This window comes from Oncorhynchus gorbuscha, linkage group LG21 (assembly GCF_021184085.1).
Source record: "Oncorhynchus gorbuscha isolate QuinsamMale2020 ecotype Even-year linkage group LG21, OgorEven_v1.0, whole genome shotgun sequence".
NCBI lineage: Eukaryota > Metazoa > Chordata > Actinopteri > Salmoniformes > Salmonidae > Oncorhynchus > Oncorhynchus gorbuscha.
The window spans coordinates 38,807,062-38,820,253 of record NC_060193.1 but is presented as its reverse complement, the minus strand read 5'-3'; positions in this window follow the sequence as shown (position 1 = coordinate 38,820,253).

Below are 13,192 nucleotides of genomic sequence, written 5' to 3'. Positions count from 1 at the left end.
TGTATATTGTTGTGACTTTAGAAGAAGATCAGATGAAATTTGATAACCAATTTATGCAAATATCCAGGTAATTCCAAAGGGTTCACATACATTTTCTTGCCACCTGATATGGACAGGGGGACCTAGCCTCGACCTCCAGTGTTCTCCGTTTTTGATTTTTTTTTTTATAAATTAGCAAACATTTCTAAAAAACGTTTTTTCTTTGTCATTAAGGGGTATTGTCTGTAGGTTGATGAGGGAAAAAAAAATATTTAGTCAATTTTAGAATAAGGCTGTAAAACTCACAAAATGTGGAAAAAGTCAAGGGGTCTTTCGAAGACACTGCATGTAAGACTATCATTGCAGATCGTGTTAGGTTGTAGGCCTTATTGTCATGTTTTGTCATTTATTATCTTGTCTTGTCCCTGTGCTTCCCATTCTATTCGTTTCCCTCTGCTGGTCTTATTAGGTTCTTTCCCTCTTTCTGTCCCTCTCTCTCCCCCTCCCTCTCTCACTCTCTCGCTCTCTCTTCTCTCTATCGTTCCGTTCCTGCTCCCAGCTGTTCCTATTCCCCTAATCAATCATTTAGTCTTCCCACACCTGTTCCCGATCCTTTCCCCTGATTAGAGTCCCTATTTCTTCCTTTGTGTTCCGTTCCTGTCCTGTCGGTTCCTTGTCTAGAATTCACCGTGCTGTGTTTGTGTATCGCCCTGTCGTGTCGTGTTTTCCTCAGATGCTGCGTGGTGAGCAGGTGTCTGAGTCTGTCTGGTTCAAGTGCCTTCCCGAGGCAACCTGCTGTTCACCTGCTGTTCAAGATCGAGTCTCCAGTTTGTCCTCGTCATTTCGAGTGAAAGTTGTGTTTTTTGTTTGTATTTACTTTACTGGATTAAAGACTCTGTTTTCGCCAAGTCGCTTTTGGGTCCTCTTTCACCTGCATGACAGAAGGAACCGACCAAGGAATGGACCCAGCGACTTCAGACGCTCGTTACACTGCCGTCAAGATCCAAGGAGCCATGCTCGGCAGACACGAGCAGGAATTGTCTGCTGCTCGCCATGCCGTGGAGAACCTGGCCGCTCAGGTTTCCGACCTCTCTGGACAGTTCCAGAGTCTACGTCTCGTGCCACCTGTTACTTCCTGGCCTGCCGAGCCTCCAGAACCTAGGGTTAATAACCCACCTTGCTACTCCGGGCAGCCCACTGAGTGCCGCTCCTTTCTCACGCAGTGTGAGATTGTGTTCTCTCTCCAACCCAACACATACTCTAGAGAGAGAGCTCGGGTTGCTTACGTCATTTCACTCCTTACTGGCCGGGCTCGAGAATGGGGCACAGCTATCTGGGAGGCAAGGGCTGATTGCTCTAACAAGTTCCAGAACTTTAAAGAGGAGATGATTCGGGTTTTTGACCGTTCAGTTTTTGGTAGGGAGGCTTCTAGGGCCCTGGCTTCCTTATGCCAAGGTGAACGGTCCATAACGGATTATTCTATTGAGTTTCGCACTCTTGCTGCCTCTAGTGAGTGGAACGAGCCGGCGCTGCTCGCTCGTTTTCTGGAGGGACTCCACGCAGTGGTTAAGGATGAGATTCTCTCCCGGGAGGTTCCTTCAGATGTGGACTCTTTGATTGCTCTCGCCATCCGCATAGAACGACGGGTAGATCTTCGTCACCGGGCTCGTGGAAGAGAGCTCGCATCAACGGTGTTTCCCTGCTCCGCATCGCAACCATCTCCCTCCTCTGGCTCAGAGTCTGAGCCCATGCAGCTGGGAGGGATTCGCATCTCGACTAAGGAGAGGGAACGGAGGATCACCAACCGCCTGTGCCTCTATTGCGGAGTTGCTGGACATTTTGTTAATTCATGTCCAGTAAAAGCCAGAGCTCATCTGTAAGCGGAGGGCTACAGGTGAGCGCAACTACTCAAGTCTCTCCATCAAGATCCTGTACTACTTTGTCGGTCCATCTACGCTGGACCGGTTCGGGTGCTACATGTAGTGCCTTGATAGACTCTGGGGCTGAGGGTTGTTTCATGGACGAAGCATGGGTTCGGAAACATGACATTCCTTTCAGAGAGTTAGAGAAGCCTACGCCCATGTTCGCCTTAGATGGTAGTCATCTTCCCAGTATCAGATTTGAGACACTACCTTTAACCCTCACAGTATCTGGTAACCACAGTGAGACTATTTCTTTTTTGATTTTTCGTTCACCGTTTACACCTGTTGTTTTGGGTCATCCCTGGCTAGTATGTCATAATCCTTCAATTAATTGGTCTAGTAATTCTATCCTATCCTGGAACGTTTCTTGTCATGTGAAGTGTTTAATGTCTGCCATCCCTCCCGTTTCTTCTGTCCCTACTTCTCAGGAGGAACCTGGCGATTTGACAGGAGTGCCGGAGGAATATCATGATCTGCGCACGGTCTTCAGTCGGTCCCGAGCCAACTCCCTTCCTCCTCACCGGTCGTATGATTGTAGTATTGATCTCCTTCCGGGGACCACTCCTCCTCGGGGTAGACTATACTCTCTGTCGGCTCCCGAACGTAAGGCTCTCGAGGATTATTTGTCTGTGTCTCTTGACGCCGGTACCATAGTGCCTTCTTCCTCTCCGGCCGGGGCGGGGTTCTTTTTTGTTAAGAAGAAGGACGGTACTCTGCGCCCCTGCGTGGATTATCGAGGGCTGAATGACATAACGGTTAAGAATCGTTATCCGCTTCCCCTTATGTCATCAGCCTTCGAGATTCTGCAGGGAGCCAGGTGCTTTACTAAGTTGGACCTTCGTAACGCTTACCATCTCGTGCGCATCAGAGAGGGGGACGAGTGGAAAACGGCGTTTAACACTCCGTTAGGGCATTTTGAGTACCGGGTTCTGCCGTTTGGTCTCGCCAATGCGCCAGCTGTTTTTCAGGCATTAGTTAATGATGTTCTGAGAGACATGCTGAACATCTTTGTTTTTGTCTATCTTGACGATATCCTGATTTTTCTCCGTCACTCGAGATTCATGTTCAGCACGTTCGACGTGTTCTACAGCGCCTTTTAGAGAATTGTCTCTACGTAAAGTCTGAGAAGTGCTCTTTTCATGTCTCCTCCGTTACTTTTCTCGGTTCCGTTATTTCCGCTGAAGGCATTCAGATGGATTCCGCTAAGGTCCAAGCTGTCAGTGATTGGCCCGTTCCAAGGTCACGTGTCGAGTTGCAGCGCTTTTTAGGTTTCGCTAATTTCTATCGGCGTTTCATTCGTAATTTCGGTCAAGTTGCTGCCCCTCTCACAGCTCTTACTTCTGTCAAGACGTGTTTTAAGTGGTCCGGTTCCGCCCAGGGAGCTTTTGATCTTCTAAAGAACGTTTTACGTCCGCTCCTATCCTCGTTACTCCTGACGTCACTAGACAATTCATTGTCGAGGTTGACGCTTCAGAGGTAGGCGTGGGAGCCATTCTATCCCAGCGCTTCCAGTCTGACGATAAGGTTCATCCTTGCGCTTATTTTTCTCATCGCCTGTCGCCATCTCAGCGCAACTATGATGTGGGTAACCGTGAACTGCTCGCCATCCGCTTAGCCCTAGGCGAATGGCGACAGTGGTTGGAGGGGGCGACCGTTCCTTTTGTCGTTTGGACAGACCATAAGAACCTTGAGTACATCCGTTCTGCCAAACGACTTAATGCCCGTCAAGCTCGTTGGGCGTTGTTTTTCGCTCGTTTCGAGTTTGTGATTTCTTACCGTCCGGGTAGCAAGAACACCAAGCCTGATGCCTTATCCCGTCTGTTTAGTTCTTCTGTGACTTCTACTGATCCCGAGGGGATTCTTCCTTATGGGCGTGTTGTCGGGTTAACAGTCTGGGGAATTGAAAGACAGGTTAAGCAAGCACTCACGCACACTGCGTCGCCGCGCTTGTCCTAGTAACCTCCTTTTCGTTCCTGTTTCCACTCGTCTGGCTGTTCTTCAGTGGGCTCACTCTGCCAAGTTAGCTGGTCATCCCGGTGTTCGAGGCACTCTTGCGTCTATTCGCCAGCGCTTTTGGTGGCCGACTCAGGAGCGTGACACGCGCCGTTTCGTGGCTGCTTGTTCGGACTGCGCGCAGACTAAGTCGGGTAACTCTCCTCCTGCCGGTCGTCTCAGACCGCTCCCCATTCCTTCTCGACCATGGTCTCACATCGCCCTAGACTTCATTACCGGTCTGCCTTTGTCTGCGGGGAAGACTGTGATTCTTACGGTTGTCGATAGGTTCTCTAAGGCGGCACATTTCATTCCCTCGCTAAACTTCCTTCCGCTAAGGAGACGGCACAAATCATTATCGAGAATGTATTCAGAATTCATGGCCTCCCGTTAGACGCCGTTTCAGACAGAGGCCCGCAATTCACGTCACAGTTTTGGAGGGAGTTCTGTCGTTTGATTGGTGCGTCCGTCAGTCTCTCTTCCGGGTTTCATCCCCAGTCTAACGGTCAAGCAGAGAGGGCCAATCAGACGATTGGTCGCATACTACGCAGCCTTTCTTTCAGAAACCCTGCGTCTTGGGCAGAACAGCTCCCCTGGGCAGAATACGCTCACAATTCGCTTCCTTCGTCTGCTACCGGGTTATCTCCGTTTCAGAGTAGTCTGGGTTACCAGCCTCCTCTGTTCTCATCCCAGCTTGCCGAGTCCAGCGTTCCCTCCGCTCAAGCGTTTGTCCAACGTTGTGAGCGCACCTGGAGGAGGGTGAGGTCTGCACTTTGCCGTTACAGGGCACAGACTGTGAGAGCCGCCAATAAACGCAGGATTAAGAGTCCAAGGTATTGTTGCGGCCAGAGAGTGTGGCTTTCCACTCGCAACCTTCCTCTTACGACAGCTTCTCGTAAGTTGACTCCGCGGTTCATTGGTCCGTTCCGTGTCTCCCAGGTCGTCAATCCTGTCGCTGTGCGACTGCTTCTTCCGCGACATCTTCGTCGCGTCCATCCTGTCTTCCATGTCTCCTGTGTCAAGCCCTTTCTTCGCACCCCCGTTCGTCTTCCCTCCCCCCTCCCGTCCTTGTCGAGCGCACCTATTTACAAGGTACATAAGATCATGGACATGCGTTCTCGGGACGGGGTCACCAATACTTAGTGGATTGGGAGGGTTACGGTCCTGAGGAGAGGAGTTGGGTTCCGTCTCGGGACGTGCTGGACCGTTCACTCATTGATGATTTCCTCCGTTGCCGCCAGGATTCCTCCTCGAGTGCGCCAGGAGGCGCTCGGTGAGTGGGGGGTACTGTCATGTTTTGTCATTTATTATCTTGTCTTGTCCCTGTGCTTCCCATTCTATTCGTTTCCCTCTGCTGGTCTTATTAGGTTCTTTCCCTCTTTCTGTCCCTCTCTCTCCCCCTCCCTCTCTCACTCTCTCGCTCTCTCTTCTCTCTATCGTTCCGTTCCTGCTCCCAGCTGTTCCTATTCCCTAATCAATCATTTAGTCTTCCCACACCTGTTCCCGATCCTTTCCCCTGATTAGAGTCCCTATTTCTTCCTTTGTGTTCCGTTCCTGTCCTGTCGGTTCCTTGTCTAGAATTCACCGTGCTGTGTTTGTGTATCGCCCTGTCGTGTCGTGTTTTCCTCAGATGCTGCGTGGTGAGCAGGTGTCTGAGTCTGTCTGGTTCAAGTGCCTTCCCGAGGCAACCTGCTGTTCACCTGCTGTTCAAGATCGAGTCTCCAGTTTGTCCTCGTCATTTCGAGTGAAAGTTGTGTTTTTTGTTTGTATTTACTTTACTGGATTAAAGACTCTGTTTTCGCCAAGTCGCTTTTGGGTCCTCTTTCACCTGCATGACACTTATACTTGCTCAACTTAAATCTCATTACATTTAACATTTACATTTAAGTCATTTAGCAGACGCTCTTATCCAGAGCGACTTACAAATTGGTGCATTCACCTTATGACATCCAGTGGAACAACCACTTTACAATAGTGCATCTAAATATTTTAAGGGGGGAGGGGGTGAGAAGGATTACTTTATCCTATCCTAGGTATTCCTTAAAGAGGTGGGGTTTCAGGTGTCTCCGGAAGGTGGTGATTGACTCCGCTGTCCTGGCGTCGTGAGGGAGTTTGTTCCACCATTGGGGAGCCAGAGCAGCGAACAGTTTTGACTGAGCTGAGCAGGAACTGTACTTCCTCAGTGGTAGGGAGGCGAGCAGGCCAGAGGTGGATGAACGCAGTGCCCTTATTTGGGTGTAGGGCCTGATCAGAGCCTGGAGGTACTGAGGTGCCGTTCCCCTCACAGCTCCGTAGGCAAGCACCATGGTCTTGTAGCGGATGCGAGCTTCAACTGGAAGCCAGTGGAGAGAGCGGAGGAGCGGGGTGACGTGAGAGAACTTGGGAAGGTTGAACACTAGACGGGCTGCGGCGTTCTGGATGAGTTGTAGGGGTTTAATGGCACAGGCAGGGAGCCCAGCCAACAGCGAGTTGCAGTAATCCAGACGGGAGATGACAAGTGCCTGGATTAGGACCTGCGCCGCTTCCTGTGTGAGGCAGGGTCGTACTCTGCGGATGTTGTAGAGCATGAACCTACAGGAACGGGCCACCGCCTTGATGTTAGTTGAGAACGACAGTTTGTTGTCCAGGATCACGCCAAGGTTCTTAGCGCTCTGGGAGGAGGACACAATGGAGTTGTCAACCGTGATGGCGAGATCATGGAACGGGCAGTCCTTCCCCGGGAGGAAGAGCAGCTCCGTCTTGCCGAAGTTCAGCTTGAGGTGGTGATCCGTCATCCACACTGATATGTCTGCCAGACATGCAGAGATGCGATTCGCCACCTGGTCATCAGAAGGGGGAAAGGAGAAGATTAATTGTGTGTCGTCTGCATAGCAATGATAGGAGAGACCATGTGAGGTTATGACAGAGCCAAGTGACTTGGTGTATAGCGAGAATAGGAGAGGGCCTAGAACAGAGCCCTGGGGGACACCAGTGGTGAGAGCGCGTGGTGAGGAGACAGATTCTCGCCACGCCACCTGGTAGGAGCGACCTGTCAGGTAGGACGCAATCCAAGCGTGGGCCGCGCCGGAGATGCCCAACTCGGAGAGGGTGGAGAGGAGGATCTGATGGTTCACAGTATCGAAGGCAGCCGATAGGTCTAGAAGGATGAGAGCAGAGGAGAGAGAGTTAGCTTTAGCGGTGCGGAGCGCCTCCGTGATACAGAGAAGAGCAGTCTCAGTTGAATGACTAGTCTTGAAACCTGACTGATTTGGATCAAGAAGGTCATTCTGAGAGAGATAGCGGGAGAGCTGACCAAGGACGGCACGTTCAAGAGTTTTGGAGAGAAAAGAAAGAAGGGATACTGGTCTGTAGTTGTTGACATCGGAGGGATCGAGTGTAGGTTTTTTCAGAAGGGGTGCAACTCTCGCTCTCTTGAAGACGGAAGGGACGTAGCCAGCGGTCAGGGATAAGTTGATGAGCGAGGTGAGGTAAGGGAGAAGGTCTCCGGAAATGGTCTGGAGAAGAGAGGAGGGGATAGGGTCGAGCGGGCAGGTTGTTGGGCGGCCGGCCGTCACAAGACGCGAGATTTCATCTGGAGAGAGAGGGGAGAAAGAGGTCTCATTAAATCTCATGATTTCATACTTCAGAATAGAGGAACAACTGGCCTCCAATGGAGAATATGGAAATACAAGGTATTTACATACACCATTTCCTAAGGGGAAAATGTAATATGATGTATTTTGATCCTTTATGTGGATTTAAATGAAATGTGTAACATCTTGACTGCTGACAAAAAGTATGAATGTTTCTTACCTTTAGGCTCAGAGTATCTCCTGGGGTGTATTCAGTAGGAACCGAATGAAAGCAAATAGACCGAAATAGGGAGGGACTAATCTGAACTTTTTGATTCAAAATGTTTTCAGTTTCAAAATGTCTTGCTACGGTTTGCAATGGTGTGCACTAATGAATACACCACAGGTTCTGACACAATGAAACTCATCCCGAACGTAGCATGGCCATCCCTTTGGTTGTATAGTATTTTCTAATTGATGTACTGTATCTGTATTGCAATGCAATGGATGTCAAACCATCTCTGTCATGCCCTATTTACACACAGTATTTGCACATGCAGTATAAACAACCATTATCTCTTATATTAGGCCAGTAATGCCACAAGTCATGTCAACATTGCTTCATATTTTGGAGCAAGGAGAGCTTGCTTCAACCAAAATCAAATAAAGCATTGCATAATGCATTAAAATAGCTATTTAGGGTGCCATTTGGGACGCATCCTTTGTTTAAATATGGCATATGACACACCATGTCTAGACAATTTAAATGCTTCCTCCAAACCCTGGTATTAAGTACAGTGTTTAATTTGTAGGTTTGGCTGAAATGGTCAAACACACCCCCGTGTTCCCCTAAAGGCAAACTGTTGTCTTCTTCCTTAAAAATCCACTATGCATGCCAGAGATTCAAACTATTCGTACATACAGTATATAATTGTTACAGTTCTCAATCAAGTAAGTACAAGCATTTTTGGGAACTGTGGTTAAATGTACCTATAGCAGAACAACAATGGTAAAATGCTTAAATACATTTCAGAATGTCTGATCATTTTCTTGCCTTTGTACACAGTAAATCATGGAGTTTTTTGGTGTGTATTTTGTCTTATTTCTGCCATCATTTCCTATAACCAAAAACAGCTTCTGGACATCAGAACAGCGAACACTAACGTTGATTGGGATGAAGATTTCTACTTCAACGAGTCAGCAGCTGTGGATGTACTGCTAATTCCAGACCAGGCCCTAGTCCCCAGGATTCAATAGAGGAAGAGACGGCGCAAGAGAGGAAAAAGAGCAGTCTCCCTGATGAGACTACGTCAGTTAGTAAATAAACCAGCATCTACCATCTGTTCTATTGGCAAATGTAAAATCACTAGAGAACAAACAGGACGATCTCTGTTCGAAACTATCATATCAATGGGACCTGAAGAACTATAATATCCTATGTTTCTTGGAGTCGTGGCTGAACGGCTAAATGGCATATATACTGAACAAGGATATGGATAATATTCTAGCTGTTTTATCTAGGCATCGGGCTCCTGAGTGGCGCAGCGGTCTAAATCAAATCAAATCAAATCAAATTTTATTTGTCACATACACATGGTTAGCAGATGTTAATGCGAGTGTAGCGAAATGCTTGTGCTTCTAGTTCCGACAATGCAGTGATAACCAACAAGTAATCTAACTAACAATTCCAAAACTACTGTCTTATACACAGTGTAAGGGGATAAGGAACATGTACATAAGGATATATGAATGAGTGATGGTACAGAGCAGCATACAGTAGATGGTATCGAGTACAGTATATACATATGAGATGAGTGTGTAGACAAAGTAAACAAAGTGGCATAGTTAAAGTGGCTAGTGATACATGTGTTACATAAGGATGCAGTCGATGATGTAGAGTACAGTATATACATATGCATATGAGATGAATAATGTAGGGTAAGTAACATTATATAAGGTAGCATTGTTTAAAGTGGCTAGTGATATATTTACATCATTTCCCATCAATTCCCATTATTAAAATGGCTGGAGTTGGGTCAGTGTCAATGACAGTGTGTTGGCAGCAGCCACTCAATGTTAGTGGTGGCTGTTTAACAGTCTGATGGCCTTGAGATTGAAGCTGTTTTTCAGTCTCTCGGTCCCAGCTTTGATGCACCTGTACTGACCTCGCCTTCTGGATGATAGCGGGGTGAACAGGCAGTGGTTCGGGTGGTTGATGTCCTTGATGATCTTTATGGCCTTCCTGTAACAACGGGTGGTGTAGGTGTCCTGGAGGGCAGGTAGTTTGCCCCCGGTGATGCGTTGTGCAGTCCTCACTACCCTCTGGAGAGACTTACGGTTGAGGGCGGAGCAGTTGCCGTACCAGGCGGTGATACAGCCCGCCAGGATGCTCTCGATTGTGCATCTGTAGAAGTTTGTGAGTGCTTTTGGTGACAAGCCGAATTTCTTCAGCCTCCTGAGGTTGAATAGGCGCTGCTGCGCCTTCTTCACGACGCTGTCAGTGTGAGTGGACCAATTCAGTTTGTCTGTGATGTGTATGCCGAGGAACTTAAAACTAGCTACCCTCTCCACTACTGTTCCATCAATGTGGATAGGGGGGTGTTCCCTACTGCATCTCAGCACAATAGGCATCACTACATTCTCTGGTTCAAATCCAGGCGGTATCACATCTGGCTGTGATTGGGAGTCCCATAGGGCTGCTGACAATTGCCCCAGCATTGTCCGGGGTACACCGTCATTGTAAATAAGAATTTGTTTTTACCTGACTTGCCTAGTTTAATATAAATTAAATAAAAATCGTCAAGCCCGGACGGCAGCTTTGTGTGAGGTGTGTGTCTCTTTTTTAACAACAGCTGGTATGCTATCTCTAATGTTAAGGAAGTGTCACGCCCTGGCCTTAGTATTCTGTGTTTTCATTATTATTTTGGTTAGGCCAGGGTGTGACATGGGGATTTATGTGGTTTGTTTTGTCTGGGGTTGTTTGTGGTTATGGGATTGTGGTTAGAGTAGTACTCTAGGTAAGTCTATGGTTGCCTAGACAGGTTCTCAATCAGAGGCAGGTGTTTATCGGTGTCTCTGATTGGGAACCATATTTAGGCAGCCATATTCTTTAGGTCTCTTGTGGGTGATTGTTCCTGTCTTTGTGGCACCAGATAGGACTTTTGGTTTTTTCACGTTTTGTAGATTGTTGTATTTTCATCTTTATTAAAGATGTACAAAACTAACCATGCTGCATTTTGGTCCTCCTCTCTTTCACCAGAAGAAAACCGTTACAGGAAGTCTGAAGGTTTTGTTCGCCTGAGTTAGAATACATCATGATAACCTGCAGACCATACTATTTACCAAGAGTTTATCTATATATTTCTCGTAGCTGTCTATTTACCACCACAAACCGATGATGGCGCTAACATGCTGACCTCACCGCTCGTGTCACATGCGCAAGCATTGCAAAATACATGTACACATACATGTTACTCAATCATTGCCCTTGCGCGTCAACTAGCGTCTGTATAGCCAGGCGCTAAAATATAACTTGGTTCTATTTGTGACGCTTGACTCACTGCAAGTATAATTTGTTTTTAGGAGCATAAACCCACATGGGTGATTGAAAGATGAACTGAGGTCCGCAGTCCAGTTGGTAGTGGTAATGCACCTTAAAGTTGGTTGTCAACCACCATATAGTCAAAAGAAGAAGCCTGAAGGAGGAGAGATTAGAAACGAAACAAACTCCGTTTACCCTTTTATATGTGGATTAATTTTCGGAGTAGAGGATGTTGTGAATTTCAGGTAAAATAACAACCCTATGTTTATATCCCAAATTAGCTAGCAACAGCTAACTAGCTAGCTAAATTGCCATAAATGTTTAATGCTTTTTGACCTGTCCCCAAATTAATATAGTTGGTTCAGAGTTAGTTTTGATATTTCAACCTGCGTGTCCTGGTATGGGTAGACAAAATCAACATGCGCTTAATGGCGGACTCACGTACGCGAGCAGTCCGGTCAGCATGTAAGGTCCCACTCAATGAGCTATATAAGGCCATCAAAAATTCAAGAGGTGACACTCCTATTGGCCAGTGATTTTACAGTGTCTTCAGAAAGTATTCACACGCCTTGGATTAAATTGAGATTGAGATATTTTTGGTCACTGGCCTACACACAATACCCCATAATGACGCTGTCCTTCACACGATACCCTATAATGACACTGGCCTACACACAATACACACAATAACCCATAATGACACTGGATATTTTAACAAATACATGAAAGCTAAAATGTCTTGAGTCAATAAGTACTCAACCCCTCTGTTATGGCAAGCTGTTATGGCAAGTCTAAATAAATTCTGGAATGACACCGCTCAGGGATTTCCCTATGATGCCAATGGTGGCTTTAAAACAGTTCGAGTTTAATGGCTGTGATAAGAGAAAACTGAGGATGGATCAACAATATTGTAGCTACTCAACAATACCAACCAAACTGACAGAGTGAAAAGGAATCCAATACAACACATCACTGATTACCACTCTTCATATATTCCAGCATAGTGGTGGCTGTATCATGTAAGGACTGGTGAGTTTTTCAGAATGAAAATCATTTCCGGAATGGAGCTAAACATAGGAAAAATCCTGGAGGAAAACCTGGTTCGGTCTGCTGTCCACCAGACACTGGGAGATTAATTCACCTTACAGCAGGACAATAACATAAAACACAAGGCCAAATCTACACTGGAGTTGCTTACCAAGAAGACAGTGAATGTTCCTGAGTTTTAACTTAAATTTGCTTGAAAATCTATGACAAGACTTAAAAATGGTTGTCTAGCTGTCACATTCGTCGTATACATAATGAGCGGACCAAGGCGCAGCGTGAGTAGAGTTCCACATATTTATTAAAGTGAACTGTCAAAAAAACAACAAAGAATAAACGAACGTGAAGTTCGTACCGCACATAGACCTAAACCAAAACAAAACAATATCCCAAAAACGCAGGTGGGAAAAGGACCACATTAAGTATGATCCCCAATTAGAGGCAACGATCATCAGCTGCCTCCAATTGGGAACCATACTCACACCAACATAGAAATTCAAGACTAGAACACCCCCTAGTCACGCTCTGACCTATTGCACCATAGAGAACCCCAAGAGCTCTCTATGGTCAGGGCGTGACAGTACCCCCCCACCCCAAAGGTGCGGACTCTGACCACAAAACCTGAACCTGGATGGGGAGGGTTAGGGTGGGCAACTAGCGTCGGTGGCGGCTCCAGTGATCAGACCGAGGATCTGACCCTGAAGACGAGCTGAATGCCATGCCCGGACTTGGCACCGGAGCAGAGGATGGCTCTGGCCATGGAGCGGGACTGGACGCCGTGCCTGGTCTGGGCATCGGCGCAGATGAAGGCTCCGGCCATGGAGCGGGACTGGACGCCGTGCCTGGACTGGGCACCGGGGCAGAGGAAGGCTCCGGCCATGGAGCGGGACTGGACGCCGTGCCTGGTCTGAGCACCGGTGCAGAGGAAGGCTCTGGCAATGGATCGGGACTGGATGCCGTGCCTGGACTGGGCACGGCCAGGTCATCTGATGCAGCTCTCCATCACTCTCCTTCTTGGTCAAGTAGCCCTTACACAGCCTGTAGGTGTGTTGGGTCATTGTCCTGTTGAAAAACGAATGATAGTCCCACTAAGCCCAACCCAGATGGGATGTCGTATCGCTGCAGAATGCTGTGGTAGCCATGCTGGTTAAGTGTGACTTGAA